The sequence below is a fragment of the Macrobrachium nipponense genome, chromosome 34 (assembly GCF_015104395.2).
Source record: "Macrobrachium nipponense isolate FS-2020 chromosome 34, ASM1510439v2, whole genome shotgun sequence".
In the NCBI taxonomy this organism is placed as follows: domain Eukaryota; kingdom Metazoa; phylum Arthropoda; class Malacostraca; order Decapoda; family Palaemonidae; genus Macrobrachium; species Macrobrachium nipponense.
This window is the reverse complement of record NC_061095.1, coordinates 1,369,994-1,394,557: the sequence shown is the minus strand read 5'-3', so window position 1 is coordinate 1,394,557 and position 24,564 is coordinate 1,369,994. Positions and strand designations below refer to the sequence as shown.

At 43.3% G+C, this 24,564-nt stretch overlaps 1 protein-coding gene across 5 annotated transcripts in view; it reads right to left on the bottom strand.

Annotated features, from left to right (window-relative positions):
• The window catches only part of LOC135207801 (piggyBac transposable element-derived protein 4-like), a 55,394-nt gene extending 34,786 nt beyond the window's left edge, over positions 1 to 20,608 (bottom strand). Inside the window, exons 1-5 of one of the 5 annotated variants that reach the window (XM_064239653.1) lie at positions 20,473 to 20,608; positions 3,052 to 3,103; positions 2,831 to 2,872; positions 792 to 845; positions 571 to 612 (exon numbers count right to left, since the gene is read on the bottom strand). The gene's annotated coding sequence lies outside the window, so the exon portion shown is untranslated. The remainder of the gene's footprint in view (positions 1 to 570; positions 613 to 791; positions 846 to 2,830; positions 2,873 to 3,051; positions 3,104 to 20,472) is intronic. The other 4 variants (XM_064239658.1, XM_064239655.1, XM_064239657.1 and 1 more) reach the window with 4 other exon arrangements.
• Positions 20,609 to 24,564: the final 3,956 nt, after the last annotated feature.

The window sequence follows — 24,564 nt, the reverse complement described above, 5'->3', positions numbered from 1 at the left end:
TTATATTATATATAATATATATATATATATATATATATAGTTATATTATATAGTATCAACCAAGTTAAGTTTCATCATGAAAGAATAGCCTTACACCTAAACAAAAAAGCTTCAATATAAAACTTTAAAAAAAAGGAAAAGTAATATAAATGTATGAATCCCCCTAATTCTTCATTCGGTCCTATCGAATACATGTCACCCGGCCACAAAAACACAAACCCTTTTTATTTCCATCAGTCATGTCTGAAACAAAAGCTCCCTTATAGTAGTAATAGGTGGATTTTGCTGGTGAAACGGCTCCATTAAAGCTTTTTATCACTTATTTCCGCTTCTATTTTGATTCAAATGTTATAAATAAGAGGAAATATGACAAAACCTTCCCCCAAGTGTTTAACCACACCCAAAAACCTGCATTCCCATCAGTCCCCTATATTGTAGGATAGAGCTGTACGGCATAATTCTCCCAAGATTTACCACACCCAAAAGTTCTCGCTAAATGCCCAGTGTGTATTACTTAGATTAACCTTTATAGTCTCCCCATTTAAATATACAACTATTATTCATGCTTACTTTTATCATGCAGCGTAGTGCTCGTCTTTCATCCAACTGCCACTGAAAAGAAAAGTCTAAATTCAAACTCGACCCAAGAGTACTCAAATATAATTATTTTCTTTCATGTCAGAAGAAATTCTCATCTTAATGCTCAGCTGAAACACGGAATAAATGTATCATCACTAATGTAAATCTGAATTCTTCATAGTACAACAATCATTCAAGAAAACTATACGTACCTCTCCAAGCAACACTTAACCCTTAGTCATTTTATCGTTTCAGGCGACGTTGACCTGGAAAAATAATGTCTAATTAGAACTTTTCCTTCCATAATATACAATTCTTTGTGTCGTTGAAATAAGTGACAACCTGGCAAAATAAGTTTATACAACCCAGGCGCCGAAGGCCAAGTAGCCAACTGGTTAGAGCCGCAGGCCATTCAGTGCTGGACAAGAAATTGAGACCAAAAAGGTTTTGAAGATCTGGCAGGAAAGTGTGGAAAGATGGAATAGTAAATAGTATTGAATATAAACATCACCATGAATTCAAGGATTTAAGTCTTATACGTGGAAATAATTTATGGTCTATACTCTTTATGAAACTGTCTCCATCCTGGGTTGTGCTAGATATATGCAATGTTAGTGTATTTCCTCTTATTTATGACATTCAAAACTCAAAATACAAGATGAAATAGTGATTAACAGATTATGGAGCCATTAAACAGCCAAAATCCACCTATTACTACCGCTACTACAACACCGCATCCTACTATGCCTGCTCCAATCCTACTGCGCATGAGCTATGTTATAAGGGTGCCTTTGTGTCAGATTGGCTCCCGGGTGGTTACGGATCCCACACCCAGCCACTACTACAATTCAAATATGGCGGTTTATGTTTCTTGGCCCTGAACAAAAACTTTGAAGATTCAGTCGAAGTAGAACTATGGCAGCGGACATTTTCATATGTTATTTTGTTTACTTTACAAGAGTTTGAAGTAATATTTTGCCAGTCGACACACAGTATTTAAAAGATAAATTACAGTTTAATTATGGTCGGGCCAAATAAAAAATTACTTTAAATTCTTGTTCAGTAAGTAAAATAACATAGGAAAATATCAACTGCCATAATCTACTTTACCACGGAATGCTTAGAATTACTAAAATAACGGACTTCCTCTTGCTCCGATTAGAAGCAGTTATAAAGGTGTCTCCATCTTGGGTAATGCTAGATATATAAATAAAATACATCCAGCGACCTTTGAAATGGACTTTGTCTTGCTCCTATTTTGACCACAAAAGACAAACTCCATCATGACTTCGATTAGGAGCAGTTAAAAAAAAAATGGGAACATTTTTCTTAAAAATAAATGTATTATCATTGCAAGGTCACAAAAAATCACTTTCAACAAATGTAGTACAACAAAGTTGGTGTAATCGTCAACCTTATTACACTAATACACTCACCAATGGGATACTGAATGATTGTTTGTATGGTGTTTTTATGTTGCATGGAACCAGTGGTTATTCAGCAACGGGACCAACAGCTCTGCGTGACTTCCGAACCACGTCGAGAGTGAACTTCTATCACCAGAAATACACATCTCTCACTCCTAAATGGAATGGACGAGAATCGACCTCGCGGCCACCTAGGTGGTAGGCCAAGACCATACCAATAACACCACTGTGCCATTACTTCATTTAAACATTAAGGATGACAGATGACATTCAAGAAAAATGTCAGGACAGGAATAAGTTTTTAAGAACTCTGGCCATTCAAGTTCATCATGAAAGAATAGCCTTCACTTGAACACAAAAAAAAAGCTTCAAATAATATAACTTATAAAAAAAAAAGGAAAAGGAATATAAATAACTATGTATGAATCATCCTAATTCTTCATTCGGTCCTATCAAATACATGTAACCCGGCCACAAAACCCTTTATTTCCATCAGGAGTCATGTCTGAAACAAAAGCTCCCTTATAGTAGTAATAGGTGGAGATTTTGCTGGTGAAACGGCTCCATTAAAGCTTTTTATCACTTAATTCCGCTTCTATTTTGTTTCAAATGTCATAAGAGGAAATAACATGACAAAACCTTCCTCCAAGTGTTTAACCACACCCAAAAACCTGTATTCCCATCAGTCCCCTATACCGTAGGATAGAGCTGTACGGCATAATTCTCCCAAGATTTACCACACCCAAAAGTTCTCGCTAAATGCCCAGTGTCTATAAGATTAACCTTTATAGTCATTTAAATATACAACTATTATTTATGCTTACTTTTATCATGCAGCGTAGAGCTCGTCTTTCATCCAACTGCCACTGAAAAGAAAAGTCTAAATTCAAACTCGACCCAAGAGTACTCAAATATAATTATTTTCTTTCATGTCAGAAGAAATTCTCATCTTAATGCTCAGCTGAAACGCGGAATAAATGTATCATCACTAATGTAAATTTGAATTCTTCATAGTACAACAATCATTCAAGAAAACTATACGTACCTCTCCAAGCAACACTTGTCCCTTAGTCTTTATCGTTTCAGGCGACGTTGACCTGGAAAAATAATGTCTAAATAGAAATTTTCCTTCCATAATATACAATTCTTTGTGTTGTTCAAATAAGTGGCAACCTGGGAAAATAAGTTTATATAAACCAGGCGCCGAAGGCCAAGTAGCCAACTGGTTAGAGCCACAGGCCATTCAGTGCTGGACAAGAAATTGAGAGCAAAAAGGTTTTGAAGATCTGGTAGGAAAGTGTGGAAAGATGGAATAAATAGTATTGAATACAAACAGGCAGTTACAGGAGTGAAGTGGTGGCAGCTAGGAGCCAAAGCAGCACTGCATGGAAACTTAAAGATCCGGCCACACGGAGCTCGACAAGCTGCTCAATGTGACGTCAGAAGCAGAGAAACTGCGGATGAAGTTCAGACTTATCCCACTTCTGATGCCACGTCGAGCAAGGCTTAACCGTGCGGACGGGGGTTTCGTAGTGCTTGCAGTGCAGTTATGAGCCCTGACAACAACCCCCACCAGGAGTGTTTTTGTAAAATGTAATCAATAGCACAGCTACAACAATAATTGTGTGAGGGAATGTCAGCAATACTCAAGAAATAAATACTGCCAAAGATACCCACCAGTTTATCTGCCTCCCAGTTTTCTTACAACAATGTCTTGGAACAATGCTGTGGTAAGCATCGAGAGGCTTAAAAGTATGTAGCAATGAAATTTTTTTTTATAAGTTTCTACGTTAGCATTTTGCTAAACTTAATACTTTATAGAGATAACTTTACCTATCAAGCACATTGTGCCTTAACCTATTATAGGAAGAATGTCTACCTTTTCGGTCACCAATGGGGGCATAGTTGTGGTCCGTAATTCAAAAAGCATAAAAAAACTAACTGGATATTGGTACGGCAGCCCTATCCGGACTGCGAGAGATATTTGGTATGGCTGTGATTTGGGCATGCGCAAACCCGTTTACTGCCTCAAGCATATTAGTGATGGCAAGGAAATGGCGATAGAGCAACGTGAACCATGTAATGATAAATCCTTTTTTGCCAAACATGTTTTCAGGTTTCAACAAGCTGAAAAAGGCAACAGAAGTCTATGAAGAGTCAAACTTCCGTAAATTGTATATCTGTAGGTCACGAATGATCAAATCGGCCCTGAAAAGAGCTCCAAAGAGGAGATTCAATGATTTGAGGCCTAGCTAGTAAAGTAGTGGATCTAATATGGGAAACATGCTGCTAATACGGACTGATTTGGATGATTATACTCAAGATTGATTAGGCCGTTTACCATACGATCGACTTTGGTTAGTTTTCCTTATCACCATGAATACAGCAGAGCACAATTTGTGTGTACTTCAAATCTCTGAATCTCCTCTTCAGAGCTCTTTTCAGGGACAAATCAATTGTTCATGACCTACGGATATACAACTTCTGGAAGTTTGACTCTTTGTAGAAGTCTATTGCATTTATCAGCTTGCTGAAACCTGAAAACATCTGGATTTCAGCAAAAACTGATGTATTACTATGGTTCAGAGGAGATTCAAAGATTAAATTTTGAAGTACACAGATTAGGGTAGAATATCACAGCAGGCCAAGCAGGCCACCTACAATCAACGCTAGCCACCCTCCATAAAAGAACATTATAACGCGTCCTGACACCCGAGATGGGCATCAGTCACGACTTCTTGTTGGTGAAAAACGGAGCTAAAGACCTCTACTCTCCTTTCGAAGTAAGTATTTTCTCCAAAGTTAGAAATTAAGGCCAAATTTTAAGATTTAAACAGAGGGTACTGAAAATGGCGCCCACGGCAGTGGAAATCTCACCAAAACGCTTTAGAAATTTTTACTTACAACTAAAAATGTTTCGAAGATTGACGCCATCTCGATGTTTACGGAGTCGCTTGTGTCAACAAACTTTCCATTTCCTGTGATAAATCCGCACACCACTTGTACCCACAGACGCTGGAGCACTTTTATCACAACAATCGAAACACGATTTCTCACCAACAAACAAGCCAGGAGTAAACAGCTGTTTTGGTAGATGACGACGAGAAGCGTGCTCTTAGCTAATTTTTAAATAAGTAGTAAAACATCAATATTTTACATATTTATGATGATTAATTTGAAAATATTCGTTATTGAAAAAGTAACTCTACTCCGACTCAAATTTAAGTAATTATTTTTTCTGAATTAGAACGTTCTTTTAAGTTCTGTATTATGACGTTCACGACATCTTGACTTTCGTACCTATTGTAAATAATTGCTATACTCAACTGTCATTGCAGAACAGTTTACCAGTTATTCATGCAGATTGTTATCAGCTATACATGTAATTGTTATAATCGTAATGCGCATATATATCTTTATTATTTACTTTTTGGATATATGAAGATGTTTTACTGCTGGATTATCGCCGTAGTGTGACGCAATCGATTTCGGTCCATGGGCCTCTGTTTTCGCACCATAAGAAATTATGGGGCCGAATTTGCAATGACCAGAAAGTCGTTAAAAGAGGAAAGTTATAGCATTGAGGGGCATATGTTTGACCGAGAAAAATAAATTTATTCAATAGCTAGCTTGATTAAAAAATACTTGGTTATTTAAAAACTTGGCATTGACAAACTAAGCAGCATGTCTACTATGGGTTTCAGAGAGTGCAAGCACGTTTTTGGGCAATACCTATTTCTGTAACGAACGCTCGTAACAGAACGAGATTTTGCTATAGTGCATTACAACCAGTGCCGTAATTTATAAGGGTATCGTGAATCACTAATCGTAAAGAATACATCACTTGTCCTTGTACCAAGAGAGAAAAACTCCAATTAGGGGGAAACATCACGACAGGCCAAGGCCCTCATCACGGTAGACGGGTCTTATTCACTCGATATTTAATTGGTGAAACATGAATACAATTGCAACTCTAAGCATACCATTTAAAAGACTGAAGTTTCGTCAACATATTGTGATATATGAAAGCCCCATACGAACTAAAATAAGCATGTGAGCTCTTCGTAAAATATGTTTTCAAGGCAGTTTTGAAATCCAATATGGCGGCTACGTTTTGCATGGACGGTTTCTCATCAGTGACGGCCACCATCTTTCCCCAGCCTTCCCAGCACTCATTTGAACAATGTTAACGTATGTATTAACGTTTATTGATCTTACTCAAGATTGCAGTTGTAATCAGCACAATAAAACAACATTTGGTTGCCTATATTAGTGAAAGTATGAAACTTGTTATTCCCGGGGTTATGGTTGGAACTGAATTCATACTTACCTTGTAATCGCTGGTTTTTATCCTTACTGCCATCACAATGAAACTCCACAGTGCTTATTTGATTGTTATTATACACATTTTTGGTCTCAGTTCACTCCACATTGCACTTTAAACCGTTGCTGTTCCTGGTTTCTAAGCGCGCGCGCCATAAACACAATTTCGAACAGCAGACGACGACAGACGACGAAAACTGCAAAGTTTTATTCCCTAAACTGTTTACTTTACTCGTTATTTAGTTTAAATTTACATTTATTTACTTAAAATTTTGATTTAATTCATGTATATTATCCCTTTTTTGCAACCAAATTACCCGAAAAACTTACAGATATTTCTAAAGTAGATAAAATCAAATGTTTCTTTTTCGTACATCTGGCTGCCGAAAACATAGAGGAACGAATACGGAAAAGTGCAGAGGAACGACTACGTTTTCTCTCTCTCTCTCTCTCAGTCCAGTCACTCGGCAAAGAAAAGTCATCTTCACTCCGCAATTGAAGAAAAGTTTGTATCATCACTGGAGGATTCAGAACTAGAGCTCTCATCATCAATAGGTTATCAATATCACACTCCTCCTCTAGTATTTGATTGATCTCACCTAAAGAAATATGCCTCCTCTTTGGGACATTCATTGTGAAAGACAGCGAAATCCAATTTGTCTCGATAAACGCCCGAAGCGTATTGAAAGAAAACCAACAGGGACAGGCAGTTTTCTAGCATAAGCGACCACCAGGAAAGAGTTGCCAGGCTGGAAATAAGTTTCCCATGTGCTGAGTGTTACCAAATGATGTTCCTACACTTTTCTATACGAGTCAACGTATTATTACGGGGCTGACGGCTTGACAAGCACAGTTAAAGTCTTTAACGTAATATCCCGTGAAGGCGCTACCGATAGATCGCGGTAAACGTATTATTACGTGGGTGACGCTTAACAGGTTATAAACTGTTTCCATGAATTCTAGTTGTCATAGTAATGCAATAATGATAAAATTGCTTTAATATTTATGTATATATACTTCCAATACCATAGCCTATTTCCCCAAATTCAAACGTTTGTGTGTAGTCTTATACCCAGTGTGGAGGGTCAAAACATACAGAAAGGCAACAGAGAGAGAGAGAGAGAGAGAGAGAGAGAGAGAGAGAGAGAGAGAGAGAGAGAGAGAAAGGAAGGCGGAGGAACGAAGAAGAAAAAGGGATGGCGGTGGAGGGGGGGGGGGGGGGGGGGGGGGGGGGGGGGGGGGGTGGGGGGGGGGGGGGGGGGGGGGGGGGGGGGGGGTGGGGGGGGGGGGGGGGGGGGGGGGGGGGGGGGGGGGGGGGGGGGGGTGGGGGGGGGGGGGAGGGGGGGGGGGGGGGGGGGGGGGGGGGGGGGGGGGGGGGGGGGGGGTGGGGAGAGGTAGGTGAGCTTTTATACGCCGTGTTCGTATCCCCATTTCTGCATAATGGAGTTTTTGTCTCTTGGTACAAGGACAAGTGTCGTTATTCTTTACGATTAGTGATTCACGATACCCTTATAAATTACGGCACTGGGTGTAATGCACTGTAGCAAAATCTCGTTCTGTTAAGAGTGTTCGTTACAGAAATAGGATTTGCCCAAAAACCTGCTTGCACTGTCTCTGAAACCCATAGTAGACATGCTGCTTAGTTTGTCAATCAAGTTTTTATAACCAAGTATTTTTTACAAGCTAGCTATTGAATAAATTTGTAGTTTTTTCTCAGTCAAAACATATGCCCCTCAATGCTAACTTTCCTCTTTTAACGACTTTCTGGTCATTGCAAATTCGGCCCCATAATTTCTTATGGTGCGAAAACAGACAGAGGCCCATGGACCGAAAACGATTGCGTCACACTACGGCGATAATCCAGCAGTAAAACATCTTATATATCCAAAAAGTAAATAATAAAGATATATATGTGCATTACGATTATAACAATTACATGTATAGCTGATAACAATCTGCATGAATAACTGGTAAACTGTTCTGCAATGACAGTTGAGTATAGCAATTATTTACAATAGGTACGAAAGTAAAGATGTCGTGACGTCATAATACAGAACTTGAAAGAACGTTCTAATTCAGAAAAATAATTACTTAAATTTGAGTCAGAGTAGAGTTACTTTTTCAATAACGAATATTTTCAAATTAATCATCAAATATGTAAAATATTGATGTTTTACTACTTATTTAAAAATTAGCCAAGAGCACGCTTCTCGTCATCTTCTACCCAAACAGCTGTTTACACCTGGCTTGTTGTTGGTGAGAAATCGTGTTTTCGATTGTTGTGATAAAAGTGCTCCAGCGTCTGTGGGTACAAGTGGTGTGCGGATTTATCACAGGAAATGGAAATTTGTTGACAAAAGCGACTCCGTAAACATCGAGATGGCGTCAATCTTCGAAACATTTTTAGTTGTAAGTAAAAATTTCTAAAGCATTTTGGTAAGATTTCCACTGCCATGGCGCCATTTTCAGTACCCTCTGTTTAAATCTTAAAATTTGGCCTTAATTTCTAACTTTGGAGAAAATACTTACTTCGAAAGGAGGAGTAGAGGTCTTTAGCTCCGTTTCTCACCAACAACAAGTCGCGACTGATGCCCATCTCGGGTGTCATGGACGCGTTATAATGTACTTTTTTCGGAGGGTGGCTTGCATGATTGTAGGTGGCCTGCTTGGCCTGCTGTGATGTTCTACCCTATAGCGCCACCTCTCTCGGACTGCAGCCGCTATGCTACCCCACCTTGTCACTTACCATAATCTAACATCCCAAATTATTGAGCAATGACATTCTGCAACTAGCTGTAGTAATTAGCCTAGCCAAGCCAATGCAGCTTATTTCAAGACCAAATGGAATCTGAAACTGCAACTAAGTAATAAATCGTCAGACTGCAAGCAACAGTCCTGCATCTACGTCTAGGAATCGGGATAACGTGTATTTTTCAGTGTTTAGTACTAGCCCTTGAGGAGGGGGGTTACAGTGGACCAACAAAGGTATATCTAAAGGGTAAACAACGCAATGGACTGGCCAACCCAGACTGCCGCGTTTGTGGCCACCCTCCAAAAAAGTAATTTTGTCGAAAAATTATTTTTTCCTATATACAAACCTAGGTTGTCTAACAAAAGGATATCCGCGGGAACGCGCCGCCGCTACCGCATACAAAGAGTTCAAACTTGAATCGCTGTACCTGGGTCTGGGGTAACTGCGCGGGGTGAGCCCGGGCCAGCTTGGGTAGGTCATTGTGATACCATTCTTTGAGCCGTTAGAATACTTAGTCTAAACAGACACACTCTTCAAAAGGGGGGCCATAACTCAATGAGGGGTGGATGAGGAGGGCCATTAATCTGTTAGACAACCTAGGTTTGTATATAGGAAAAAACAAAAAATAATTTTTTCGACAAAATTACTTTTGTTCCGACTAAGTACAAACCGTCGGTTGTCTAACAAAAGGAGACTCGAACTGAGGATGGAAGGTGAGTGACCTGAATGTACCCTTTGAAGAGCCGCCAATAACTTCACACGACCTGATGTTAACCAGACCCCCTACTCCTCATGACACTTTACACAGGTAAGGATTCAATAGGGGAGAACCCAAGGGGCTCCGGCTGTTGTCCTAACCTATGGTACTAATACTCACTCAGAGAGCTGTTCCTGAAGGATTCTTAGCCATCATTCTACTCTCCAGGTAAGTCAGTAGTGGCCAAGTCGTGTCATGGACAGTACAGTCATACGTAGGATATTACCAGGAAAACTCACTCATACCCCTTACATTCGGCCAGACTTAGGCGGGAATTGCTGGTGTGTGTGTGTGTGTATTTCCAAATTGAGGTACGCAGTGCGGGTGACCAACGCCTAGAGGATCTCTTGGCTGCGACAATGGGGCCCAGAGAGAACACTTCTAGAGATTTGAACGTAACTTCTCGTAGGTAGAAGGAGGTGAAGGTGGTTTGACTCTTCCAGGTGCCTGCTCTCATACCTGCCCACTGAGAGGTTCTTCCTGAAGAGCATAGAGGAGCCTATGCCCCTAACTTCGTGAGCCCTCACTTTGGCATTGGTACTTCCTTGTTTTCGTAGGCCCTTCTTATAACCTGTCTGATCCAGAAGAGATGGTATTCTTAGCCACCTCTTTCGGATGCTTGCCCGTGGCCACGAACAGCCGTTTGATAGCCGGTCTGAACTGTCTCGTCCTCTTGAGGTAGGCTTTCATGGCTCTGACCGGGCATAGAATCAGTTCCTCTTTGTCAAAAGCCGGTAAAATCCCCCAAGGAAGGAATGGTAAAAGAGGAAAACATCTCCTCTGGCTTGTATGGGTCTTGAGTCTTGGCTACAAAGCCAGGGACAAACGAGAACCCCATCTCCCTCCAACGCCTGGTGTGTGACACTTCGTAGGACAGCGCGTGTAGTTCGCTGACCCTCTTCGAAGATGACAGGGCTAAGAGGAAAAGGGTCCTTCAAGGTGAGGTTCTTCAAGGAAGCTGAATGTAAGGGCTCATAGGGAGGACCTCTCAAGGATTCCAGGACTAAGGCTACATCCCAGTGGGGAGTCCGTAGCTCTCTCGGGGGACAGGTCTTTCCTAAAGTGCTTGAAGAGCAACAAAATTTCTGGAGATGCAGCGAGGTCCATGCCTTTCAACGCGAATACTTGATTTAAAGCCGCTCTATAACCCTCCACTGCCGATATGGATAGTCGTTTATCCTTCCCTGAGGTGGTGGAAAAAACTCGCTAGTTGAGGGATGGTGGCCTCGTGCTGGGGGCAATGCCTTTATCTTGAACACCAATCTGAAACCGTCGCCACTTTCCCTGGTACAATCTGCCTGAGGAAGGTTTCACAGGATTGGCCATGGCCTCAGCTAACTGCCTGGAAAAACCTCTATCGCGGAGGAGTTTTGATGACAGTCTGAACCCGTAAGCGGAGGGCCGCGGATTTGGGTGTAGGCATCCGTTGTTGGGTTGGGCGGAGATCTATTCTGTCTGGTAGGCTTACCGGGTCCTCTAACTGAAGATCCAGCACTTCTGGGAACCAGGGGGCTTCCGGCCACCAAGGAGCTACTAAGGTTACTCGCAGGTTCTGCGAGTAGCGAATCTTCTGAAGGATCTTCTGGAGGAGGGGGAAAGGCGGAAAGGCGTAAGCGTCCAGGTTCTTCCAATCTTGCAGGAGGGCATCCTCCCCCGCTGCCTGCGGGTCTGGGAGTGGGGAGAAGAACACTGGCAGTTTTTCTGTTCCATGCGGTGGCAAAGAGGTCTATCGACGGAGAGACCCACCTCTTTATCAGGCCATCTGCTACTCTTAATGGAGGGACCACTCTGTGTTGATTATCTGTCCCCTCCTGCTCAGATGGTCCGCCCAAACATTTTTCTTGCCTGGAATATATCTTGCCTTGAGGGTGATGTCTCCATTTCCCTCTGCTAACTCCTGGATTTGTACTGCCAGGCGACAGAGATCCAGTGAGACTGTGCCCCCCTGTTTGTTTAGATATGCCACCACCATGGAGTTGTCTGACATTAGGCCCACCGTTTCCCTTGGAGTTGAGACAGGAAGTGCTGAAGGGAGAGGAAGACTGCCTTCAATTCCAAGACATTAATGTGAGATGCTTTCTCTTCTTCCGACCACAGGCCGCTCACTTCTTCCTCCGTCAGGTGCGGCCCCCCACCCTTCTTTTGATGCATCCGTGAAGAGAAGAATCTCTGGGGTTCTCGGACTGAGAGAGATGCCCCCTTGGAGGTGGGAAGGCACCATCCACCACTCCAGGGACTTCCTTACTTCTTGGGAGAGAAGAATTTTGCTGTTGGGGTCCCCTTCCTGAGGAGACCATTGTTTCTTGAACAGCCACTGAAGCGGCCTCATACGCCTTCTGCTGTGAGGCACTAGTCTCTCTATTGAGGCCATGTGTCCTAAGATGGACTGGCAGAGTTTTGCCGTGGGAGGGCTGGGCCTCCCCAAAAGCTCTCCGCACTTGAGATACTAGGCCGGAGACCCTGTTCTCCGAGGGGAAGGCTCGGTTCATGAGGGATGAATCTAGTGTCATTCCGAGGTACACCATCCTTTGTCTGGGAGTGAAATCCGACTTGTCGACATTCACCACCACTCCCAGTTCCTGAACGAATGACAAAACTAGCTGAAGGTGCTCCGCACACTGCGCAGCCGTCTCGGCTAAGATGAGCCAATCGTCCAGGTAGCGGAGGAGACGGATGCCTCTTGCGTGTGCCCAAACTGACACTATCTTGAAGACCTGGTGAACACCTGTGGGGCTGTGGCGAGACCGAAGCACAGGCAGGTGAACTGCAGAGTCTTTCCCTTGCTGACAATCCTGAGGAATTTTCTGGAGGAGGGTGAACAGGGACTTGGAAGTAGGCATCTTGAGGTCTATTGAGGCCATGAAGTCTCCCTCCCTGACACAAGCTCGAACGGAGTCTGCCGTTTCCATCCGAAACTTTGTCAGAGAAAGGAACTTGTTGAGGGTGAAAGGTCTATGACCGGCCTCCAACCCCCTGTTGCCTTTTCTACCAGGAAGAGTCTGGAGTAGAACCCTGGACCTGGATCCTGAACCTCTTCCAACGACCTTCTGAAGTAGCTTGGATATTTCCTCCTCCAGGGCCCGTCCGCGGTCCGAGTCCGGTCGATAGGAAGGGACTTGGATGGGGGTAGGGATAGAGTGGGTGTAGACTGGAAGGGAAGACGGTAGCCTGACTTGATAACCTGCAGGGTCCAATCTTCCGCTCCTGCTTGCTGCCACACTTGCCAATTGGCAGCCAAGCAACCCCCTACCTTCCGCTGACGGGCAGGATCTGGCCTAGAATTTCTTGCGGGGACCTCCCTCTCTTCTGTTGCCCTTCTGCTTCCGCTCCTTTGATGGAAAGGGAAGAGTCTTCTCCCTATGGAACTTGTCCTTCGACACAGAGTAAGGTTTCTTCTCCTCTCGCCTACGCACGGGAAAAGCCGGTCTCTGCGCTTCTCTTACCTGTTGGCTAATCTGTGGTGCTGGCCGTGGTCTATGGCCCGGGGTTGCGGAATTGGAGAGAGCCCTAGATTGGAGAGATCGCTCCTTCTTCTCCGCTGCCTTGCGAACTTCTTCCGCCGGAATAAGTACTTTCTGGAACAGCGGGTTTTTCCGTAAGTCCGGGAGGAGGTCTCTCACCACTGGCGATTTGGCCTCCTTGAAGGCATTCTCTCTCCTTTTCACCTCCATATTAGCCCACAGAACCGCTAAGTTGTCTGCTTGGTGCGAGTGTCTTGATCCCACACTGCATGAAGGAAGACAAGTTCTGCTGCTGCTGAGGCTGGAGCTTGGGTAAGAACTGCGGAAGTGCTGCCAGTAGACGTTCCATCCACGAATTCGTAGCGCCAGAGCTAGAGCGCGAATGAGTCCTTCGGTTTCTGAGGGGAGAGAGGCAAGAGGTGCTTTTTCTGAAGGGCGTCCAGACTGACATCTAAGAGATCTGCAAGGTCCCTGGAATATGCAGACTCCCTTAGTTTGTCACCTGTTGGCCTATAATACCTGCTGGCCCCCTGAGCAGGGATAGGAAGCCACCTCTGAATTTTCTCAGATACCCTAGTTGGTGAAGTCGTGGCTTCTCGGGACGCTCTAGCCATCATGGCTAGCCTAACCTGGTTGCTCCAGGGGAGGCTGACCGAGGGGGGCTGTGAATTCTTCAGGTTGAGCACCTTATGCACCTCTGACTGAAACTCCTGGTTCAGTTCCTCAGTTTCTGTTAGGCCATTGGCGCTTCTAATCAACGACAGAATCTGGTTGAATGATAAGGGCTCGGGCTCCGCAGGTGAGCTAGTCTGACTGCCGTCCGAATCGGGGTCAGAATCGGGCTCCCCCTCGAGCATGATCGGGCTCGGAATCAGTCAGAACTGTCACCCAAATCTGGAAACAGTTCCTCTGACTTCTTTTCCAAAAGGAACTTCTTCCTGGCTTCTTCCATCCTACGGGCAGACTCCTCTAGACTGGTGTTCTTCTTCTCCACTTGCTGGGAAACCTCCTTTTGGAGCTTAAGTAGTCCCTCCACCGCCTGTTTTGACCAGGTTCGCAATGTCCAGTGCGGGAGTGAGGACCTGGGCCCCCACTGTACCTAGGCTAACTGATGGAGGTGGTGCGGAGGTACTAGGCTCATGCTAGGCCTAGCTTTTTCGGGCATCAACGCTGGCACTGGTCTCTCAGCGCGACCTAGGCCTTGCGGCATCGAAAGGTCTCCATTGATGCTCCTCCTCCGAGCGTTGTGGCTGGCTCCTGCGAGTTGGGTCCCGTTCCGGGCTCCTTAGCACTGTCCTCAGGATGGAGGGTGAAGCATCAGGTCCGTCACCGGATCCCTCCTAGGGCTGGACTGATTGTGCCCGAGAGGAACAGGGGGTTACCTTGGCACCCGGCTGTGTCTCGGTACTGCTATGGTCATACCTAGATAGTTCGGCCTTTAGGCTAGGCGGGAACAAGCTCTCGGTTGAAGACCCTTCTTGTTACGCTTCGAGGGCAGGAACATGATCCCAGCCCTAGGGTAGCTTCTTTCCTCTTACCTGCTTTCCTAGCCCCCGACGACGAAGGTTTCTTTAGCCTAAGTTTCTTGGGAAGGACACTAGGCTCACTAACTAGGTCCCCCGTTGGTAATTCTTGAGAAGCTTTTCGCGGCCTTGTATCTCGGTAACGAGTGCGTAACTGGCAGAACACCATAGAAGATAACTTCTTCATTCTAAATTATACCTGATGATACACTTACCCGACCAAAATAGGACAATTTAATTATCACACAATTTCGTTACCAAACAGGATTTTTGGTAAAGTCCCCAGTACTTCTTAATGGGGGCACGAAAGGTCGCTCTCCAATAGTTCTTCCGATCGCCGCTTGCGACGTTACGGTCGGGGGCATTTCGGAGGTTGGGTCAAAGGCATTTGCGCCTGCGCCGACTAGTTTCTCGTTACTGCGCATGCGGCCATGGTTCGTTCTAATTGGCCTATCATATGCCTCTAATTTAAATTTGATTCAGGCCAACCAATCGTAGGCCTAGGATTAAGCCCGATTCGGCTAGTTTTGCCTACATTCCCCTGAATTCGTTCATTTGATTTCAGCCGCGAACGTAATGGATCTGTGCAACGGTTGTGATTTAACCATAGTTGATATCTCCGTTATTTCTAGGGATCGGCAGTCAACCCTCGACTTTTTTGCAAGGCATAAGGTGTTTAAAGTAACGTATAGGTGCCCGATTGCCTTAACGTTGTAAAATTGACAAAAAACAATCGATTCTGGTGTGATAGTCATAAAAAATTCGGATGATCGTCGAGCACGTTGCCGTCTAAACGTGTCTGGCTTCACTGGAACGTGGTTCGAAAGTGTTCATATTTCTATAGAGCAAGTTCTTCTTCTTAGTTTTTTTTTTTAACTTTAGCCGGTGTACTCAGATAGAAGTTGCACGTGCCGCTAGTGTAATAGTGAACGTACCGTAAATGATTGGTACAACTTTTGTCGGGAAGTTGTATTACATCATATTGAACATAGTAGTACTCCAATAGGTGGGCCCGGCAAAATCGTCGAAATCGACGAAGCCAAGTTCGGGAAACGAAAATACAATAGAGGGAGGTACATTGAAGGAGTGTGGGTGTTCGGCGGTTCGAACGTGATTCCAAAAAAACGTTTATGGTCCCGGTACCCGACCACCGTTCACGGGAAACGTTAGTTTGCCCAAATACGGAAGTGGATATTACCGGGAAACCCAAGATCATCAGCGACTGTTGGGCAGCATACTCCCAGTTGCAACTGGAGGGCTACACGCATGAAACCGTGAACCACTCCAAAAATTTCGTGGATCCCGAAACTGGGGCATCAACCCAGAACATCGAACGTTGCTGGAGGGACGCGAGGGCTGACGTACCTAAATACGGCAGAAGGGAGGACTCGTTCGATAAGTACCTGGCAAACCATCTCTTCCGCCGAAAATATCCAAAGTACGAAGCCCGGTTTCACGTGTTCATGCGTGCGGTCGCGAACCTGTACCCACCTCCCGTTTCCCCCGCCGAGCACGAATTTGACGACTCCCAATAATAAGGTAAGTTAATTGATGTCTGTAAGTTAAGGTAAATGTTTTCTGGTTAAGGGTCAAAGCGTTTAGGTAGTAAATAGCAGATAAGTGTTCTTATTGGCAAGCGGAAGACAGGGCCGGTGACCATTTCCGAACATTCACTTACCCTAACAGCCCACCCCGTGTTCGAACTGTGAACTCGGCCAAAACAGTAATCATGGCATTCTGGAAATTACTAAGTTTTTACAAGTAACAATGGATGTTAAAAATTATCGATAAAAAGGTATACTACTAGAATGTTGTAGGCTAACAGCCCATGTGTTCGAACGGTAAAACTTTACAAATGTAGTGGTCTTATTGGTAAGTCGTAGACAGGGCCGCACATCATGTCCGCACCTCCGAACCTCCGCGTAGGCTATCAGCCCATGTGTTCGAACTACTAATCTGTAACTGCATGTTATCGAAAATTAGGCCAAAACATATGTTTTTCGTGTGTTTTTTGGAGCTTCATACCTAACACGTAGCCTGGCCAGGCCCACATGTCCGAATGCGGGATGTTTCTTAGTAGGCAAGAAACATCTTAGGCTAGCGGTGTCAGTTTGTATGTAGAGTAAAGGGTCAGCCTCACCGCCGTTTTCTTGGGTTTCCCAGTGTTAATTGGGTTTGTATGTAGAGTAAGGGGTCAGCCTCACAGCCGTTTTCGTGGGTTTCGGTACATATACCTAACACGTAGCCTAGGCCAGCCATGTCCGAATGCGGGATGTTTCTTAGGTAGGCAAGAAACATCTTAGGCTAGCGGTGTCAGTTTGTATGTAGAGTAAGGGGTCAGCCTCACCGCCGTTTTCGTGGGTTTCCCAGTGTTAATTGGGTTTGTATGTAGAGTAAGGGGTCAGCCTCAGTCGTTTTCGTGGATTTCCCAGTGTTAATTTTTGTCGTCTTTTTCCCCCACCCAAAAACCCCCCACCCTGTTTCCCCCCACCCAAAAACCCCGGTTTCCCAATAGGTCCCCCCTTACCGTTTTACGAAAATTACGCCTGGAAACACTATCCATTTGCCCTTTATTCTGTCTGTGTTCCCCCACCCAAAAACCCCGGTTCCCAACAGGGTCCCCCATTACCGTTTCTATAGTTATATATATATACTAATATTTAACTGCATGTTATCGAAAATTAGGCCAAAACATACGTTTTTCGTGTTTTTTTTGGCGCTTCATAGGCCGCGCAAGCTTTGTCAAGTTTTACCCCCCCGTTAATAAGGAAGGATTACTAGGCCTAGTGTTCTCCAATTGGGCACTATCCCCCTCACACACGGCCTTAGGCCCCACAGTAGTCTGCCTAGGCCTAGGCTTATCAGCATCAACATTAGCGTCACTGAAAACACTCATGCGCCTCATAATAGAGCCTCCACTGATCATTATTCCACTGCGCACAGGTTGAACACGATGCATCAGGGGAACATTCAAAACCCCTACAAGCAATACACCACAGATGAGGATCCGAGGTTGGCGAAGGCAAAGATGTACCGCAACGCATGCCATCGAAAACACACTCACAAATCCTCCCCGAAAAACCCACCATAGATCCGCCTTCCATACTTACAGGGAAGTTAGGATGCTAGGTAATACTAAAGGATAAATAAAAGGATAGGAAAAGGGCACTGGGGAAGCACTCAAGCACAGGATGTCAGATATATCACGATAAAGAAAGACTACAGTCGGCGGTCATGCGTTGTTTATCTCAAGTCGGGTCAAGGCGGAAGGAGTAGGTGTTGACACGACGGCTACCGCGAAAAGAAAGGTATCACAATGACCTACCCAAGCTGGCCCGGCTCACCCCGCGCAGTTACCCCAGACCCAGGTACAGCGATTCAAGTTTGAACTCTTTGTATGCGGTAGCGGCGGCGCGTTCCCGCGGATATCCTTTTGTTAGACAACCGACGGTTTGTACTTAGTCGGAACAAAAGTACTTTAACACGTCCTGACACTGGAGATGGTCATTAGTCATGAGTTGTTGGTGGGGAGAGTAACAGCTGGGGACCTCTACTCTCCTTTCGAAGTAAGTATTTTCTCCAAAGTTTATATTAAGGCCATATTTTAAGATTGAACACTACCTGCATGACGCTTTCGAAATTTTTACTTGCAACTAAAAATGTTTCCTGTGCTAAATCCACACACCACTTACCCATAGACGCTGGGGCACTTTCATCACAACAATCGTAAACAGACTTCCAACCACTACTTATCCAAGGGAACTATGATTTTTAGTAGAAGCAGCGTGCACTAGATAATTATTTAAATAAATATTTAAACAGCAGTACAAGGTCATGAATTACAAATATTTATACATATGGTTAATTTGAAACTAATGTTGAACTAGATTCCTGACTCAAATACCAAGTTTTGCTTGTGAACAGTACCTCCGGCCTTCTTCGTGATCAACATTATCAGTGTTGCCAATTGGTGTGTTTACCCTAGACATCTGCTCGTAATTACTTCAAGGTTAATTTGGTTGCAAAAAAGGGAAAATAGTCATGAATTAAATATACATTTTGGAGTAAGTCAAATTAATCTAGGGTAAAAAACCGCATGGTACAGGGGTGGACCATGTATGATCAATGTGTATAACCCCAAGAAAAGTAAATTATAAGGCGTCCTGACACTGGAGTTGAGGTCTTTAGCTCCGTTTCTCACCAACAAGTCGCGTCTGATGCCCCTCTCCGATGTCAGGACGTGTTATAATGTACTTTTTTTGGGGTTGTACACATTGATCGTACATGGTCCACCCCTGTACCATGCGATTTTTTACCCTAAAAAATGAACAAAGTAAACAATTAGGGGAATAAAGCTTTGCAGCTATAACTGTGTGGTCGTGTGCTGCCCGTAACCGTTTGTGGAGTGAGCGGTAAGGAACAAGGAACCGCAGTGTGGTTCAAGTGCAATTTGGAGTGAAGTAGGACTAAAATGTGTATAATTACAATCAAATAAGCACTGTAGAATTTCAGTTGTGATGGCAGTGAGGATACAACCACCGATTACAAGGTAAAAATGAATTCATTTCAACCCATGACCTTGGGAATAAATTTATAATTTTACTAATATAATCAACAAAATGTTTTGTGCCGATTACAAGTGCAATCTTGAGTAAGATTAATAAGTTACATATTTACGCTAAATTTGTTCAAATTTCATCAATTAAATATGAAGCGAATAAGGCCGAGCCACGCGATGACGATGGATCACCTGCGGTTGTTTACCCTATGCCATGCCCTACAGAAACCTAACCTAGCATGCAGACCATAGGCTAACATCTACGTGAGCAGTTAAATGTTGAGATAGCCTAATTTGTGAAGTGCCAAAATAACTGCTGGAATTTACAGTCATATTTAAATATTATACCCAACACACCCGGCCGGTACTCAACATGGAATCCGGCACCTTGTACTGTTAGAAAAAAACTTATTTCGCTAATTATACAAGGTTCCCTCACCCGTACTGGATTATCCTGGATTATTTACACCCTTCTATTCTGGGAAAATATAGTATGGGTAATCATTCGAAATTCTTACAAGAATTACCACCGGCCATAGCCCCTATAACCTAGGTAACACGTGGCCTAGGACAAAATTGTCCCTACTCAAAATTAAAGATTTATTTCATGAGTAAGCATACGTAAAGATGAATATTACTTAGGCCACAAATAAGTCCCTTAGGCAATGCTTTACACAAATAATTTTTTAAGTTACCGGTTACGACCACGTGTTCACATGGTCAGAAGCTTTACAGCCGTCATACCCCGGAAGGGTAATACCTACAGCATTTAAGCACGTCTCGTGGGACAAAATGAGTAGACTAGGCCCCATATATTGTCAATTAAATCCATGAAGTCATGTAGAAATAGGGAACGGGGCCCCCTACATGTTTCATAAACACGAGGGCGTGTTTGTCTGCAAAGAGACGGCTGGGCCTCGAACACCGTTCAAGTCGGTTTCGTGACCACAGCCAATTTGCATCTTCATTCTAAACCAAGCTTAGACTACCGAGAACGACCGTTTAACTTGAATATACAAAGTGTAAAGTTTACATTACACTCTATATATTTATTGCATTTGGATATAACGCACGGCCGACGACGATATTTACCGTAAACTGGACTTTGTTAGAGGATGGTGTTCACGCGATAAAGGTCTGCGCTGAAATGGCCGACTGGGAAGCGCGCACGCTCGGAAGGGATGCTGATTCTTCTTCTTTTCTTTACTGACTAGGATTCGTGGTTTGGGTCCCACTCACTACGCGAGTACCATAGCACGGCTCCCCCTGAAAATAACTATAACAGTTTATGAATAGCTATAGTATAGATGGACCTCACTTCGTTCGCTTCGTCTTGCCCTCATACCTTCACCAATTGCTTTCGCAATGATTTTCAACCTTGCAATAACTGATTCCACTTTCCAGTCATTAGACTCATCCTGTCGCCTCGCCTCCACATTCACCAAGACTTTAGTAGCACAATTACTCCTCCAACTCAAGGCTGCAATTAGTGATTCAAAAGCATCTCTTCATCTATATCTTTTTTTATTCCGAGATCCATTTGCCCCTACACCTTCCTCTCTGCACTGGAATGGCCCTATACCCTCTCTCTTAGTAGCTTCGATCCCTCGTGTTCGTCTCGTAATTCTTATAATAGTACCACCATTTCCATTTAACCTTTACTCAGCCAGATCCTCCCGGTTTATTTCTTTATCCATTGCATTTCAGTTGCTAGAGAGCATGATTTTTACTTTTAGGCCTATTGGCCACCTAACTGCTACAGACTGGTTACACTTAGTAGAAAAAGTAGCAGGGCATCATCACAAGCTATTCTCATCTGTTTTTAACCGTGGGTAGATTATTATTATCATCATTATTAAAAAAAGTTTAACTGACCACTGAATTGACACTAACTTACTTAGGGCTTGCTTACACCTCACTTAATATATAGCAAGAGCTTAAAATTGACTGAATGGATCAAATGAAATGTTAAAGATAAAAAATTGTAATTATTTGTTTCGAAAGCACTACAGGGCGTTAGTTGAAAACTGGACGTCTGCAAAAAAATATGTTTTGACTGCAAGCACTATTCAAGAGCATGGGCCCTTCTAGGTACTGTTCACCAAACACCCCTCGGTTGAGTAAGTGTGACTGATCCACAATGCTTATCACTTGCAAAGTGGGGTATTAAGAATGGCTTCATTTAAGACATAAAACTGCTTTTAAAGTGCTCTTTTCCAATGCCCAGTTCTTCCTGTCTTGCACAAATTCTCAACTGTTGGTCTGCACATGCCATAAATATTGCATGTCATAATTTACCACGAAGGTCATTATTCCATTAAAATATATATTGGGGTTTAGTTTACTCTGCATCCTCAGTCAGTGCAGGTTTACACGACAGCTAGACCCATAAACACTCATACCTAGAATTGAATTTTGTACAAACGATGACACAAGATTAAGTCAAGGCTTAAGAATTGCTGGGAAAGAATTAATCAGTCGAAAGAGTACTCAGTACAGAGAAAATTAGACAGATGTGGGAATCAGTTTTGTTTCCATTTCTGAAAAGGATGACTGTTATATTGGGTTTTATCATTCTTTGGACTGTAAATCATCACCTCATCACGTTAAGAGCTCTTATATTTTTTTTAACTTTAGGGAGAGTATAATTCTGACTTTTCTCTAAGACAAACAGACTACAATCCTATGGCGTCTCAACTTTCTAAGACAGACAGACAACAATCCTATAGTCTTTCAGCTTTCTAAGACAGACAGGCTACAATCCTATAGCATCTCAACTTTCTAAGTACGGTGTACTTACTTACTTCTTCTTCCTAGCTTGTTCCCATTTTTATATGGGGTCGCCGTTTCGGATGAGCCATTTCCATCTATTTCTATCCTGTGCTTCTGCCTCATCAATTCCCTTCTCATGTAAGTCTCCTCTCACATAGTCCTTCCATCTCTTTCTTGGTGTCCCTCTTCATCTTCTTCTTCCTTGAACCTCCATCCCCATAGTATGTCTCCCAGCATGGTCCTCATCTCTCCTCAACAGGTGTCCATACCATCTCAGCCTCCCATCCTGCACTTTCTTTGCTACTTTCACCACCTTAGTCGACCCCCTTATGTGGTCATTGCTGATCCTATCCTCTCTTGTCACCCCAGAGATCCACCTAAGTATTCTCATTTCTGCCACATCCATCTTCTTCTGCTCTGTTTTTCTCATGCTTGCTGTTTCCGTACCATACAGCATTGCTGTTCTTACCACCGTCTTGTGAAATTTTCCTTTTAACCTAAGCGGTACTCTTTTGTCACAAAAAACTCCAGAGGCCGCTCTCCAGTTGTTCCAGCCTGCCTGTACCCGATATTTTACTTCTTCTTCCATACTTCCTCCAATGTTAACAAAAGAACCCAAATACTTAAACTTATCAACTTTCTTTATTTGCTCTCCACCAAGATGAATACTTTCTCAAACATCCCCCTCAGTGGTGGTACACATATCTTACCCCCCCCCCCCCCCTTTTATTAAAGCTACACAAATTGGAAACCCTTACTTGTTGTCAATGGTGCCCTCTGTCTGCAACCATGTCGTTAGGCTATTAAGATCTCATAAGTATAAAAATATACTGTTTATTACCCAAAGCAATTGAATATAAAATAGAACAAAATGATTAACAAGTCATAATGACAGAAAACCCAAATCTGCCCATAAAGAAAACTAGTAAGTTAACATTCTACCCTCCTGACAAAGAATTCACTCCCAGACCCAAAATGTCAATAAGTTCATCATACTAGTCAGGTTAGAGATTCCCGTCTCTGGTACCATGGAATAGGACCCATCTGTAATAAAGATAACAATGGATAAGAGATACACTTCACACATCACTCTTTTCAAAGTATTTACGTAAAAGAAAGTATTTCACACTTCTCTCTCTTTTCCAAGGTAACGGTTTTCTAAGCCTTACAAAATATGTGTTCATACCTTTACGATGGGGGCTTTCTCTCCCGACACTCGGTGTGTACCACCTGACCTCTTTTATCTCACCAAAAAGAATGTGGCTTTTGCAAGTGCCTTGGACTATTAGGCCTGTAACATCCGTACAAACGAATGTACATACTTGACTACAAGAGAAGCAATCTCTCGGTTAAACGCTTACGTACTCAAATTCCTTTACTCAAGTAAGCTGCCCTTACAGCCTGTCTCCAAGCAAGACATGATATGTGATTTCATTAACATTACACACTTGTAAGACATATATTCTGCCTTAGATCTAATTCTCATTCCTCTGTCCTCCAGTACTTGTCTCCATCTTTCCAATTTCACTTCCAGATCTTCCCTGCTCTCAGCGCACAGAACCATATCATGGGCTCAGAGCCAACCCCTGGTGCAATCCTACTCTCAACTCAAACCCCTGTCTCCCCAACACTGCTCCTCACTCTGGTAAATACATTCCGGTACATCTATTGTATCAATCGCACGTACTTCTATGGCACCATCTTCTCCCCCAGACTCCTCCATACCTCTTGTCTCGGGACTCGGTCATAAGCCAAAATATTCAAGGTTAATGATTACCATATGTAGGTCCCTTTGCCTTTCCCCAAATTTCTCCATTAGTTGCCGCAGACAAAATATACCATCTGTTGTTCCCATTCCCTTCATAAATCCCATCTGCTCTTTACCTATTGTACTTCTCTCAGTCTAGCATCTATCATCCTTTCCAGTATCTTCAAAGTGTGGGACATCAATTTAATACCCCTATAATTACCACACTCTTTGACATCGCCTTTCCCTTTAAAAATTGGGATCAATGTACTCCCACGCCACTCATTTGGTATCTTTTCCTGTTCAAGGATCTTTATCATAAGATCGTACAGTATATCCACTCCTTCATCTCCTAATGCTTCCCATGCCTCCACAGGAATCATGTCTGGTCCGGTTGCTTTCCCATTCCTCATCTTTAGTGCATTTAGTACCTCTTGCTTAGAAAACCTCATTACCATGCCAATGTTCACTTGCCCATCCTCTCTTATTAGTCTATTATTTTCTTCATTTAACAACTGTTCGAGGTATTCTTTCCATCTCTTCACAATGTCTTCCTCCTTTCTAAGTACTACACCATCTTGATCTTTTATTTGTTTGATATGTGTAATATCTTTGGTGCTCTTATTTCTAGCCTTTGATAGCTTGATCACCTTCTTTAATTCTTC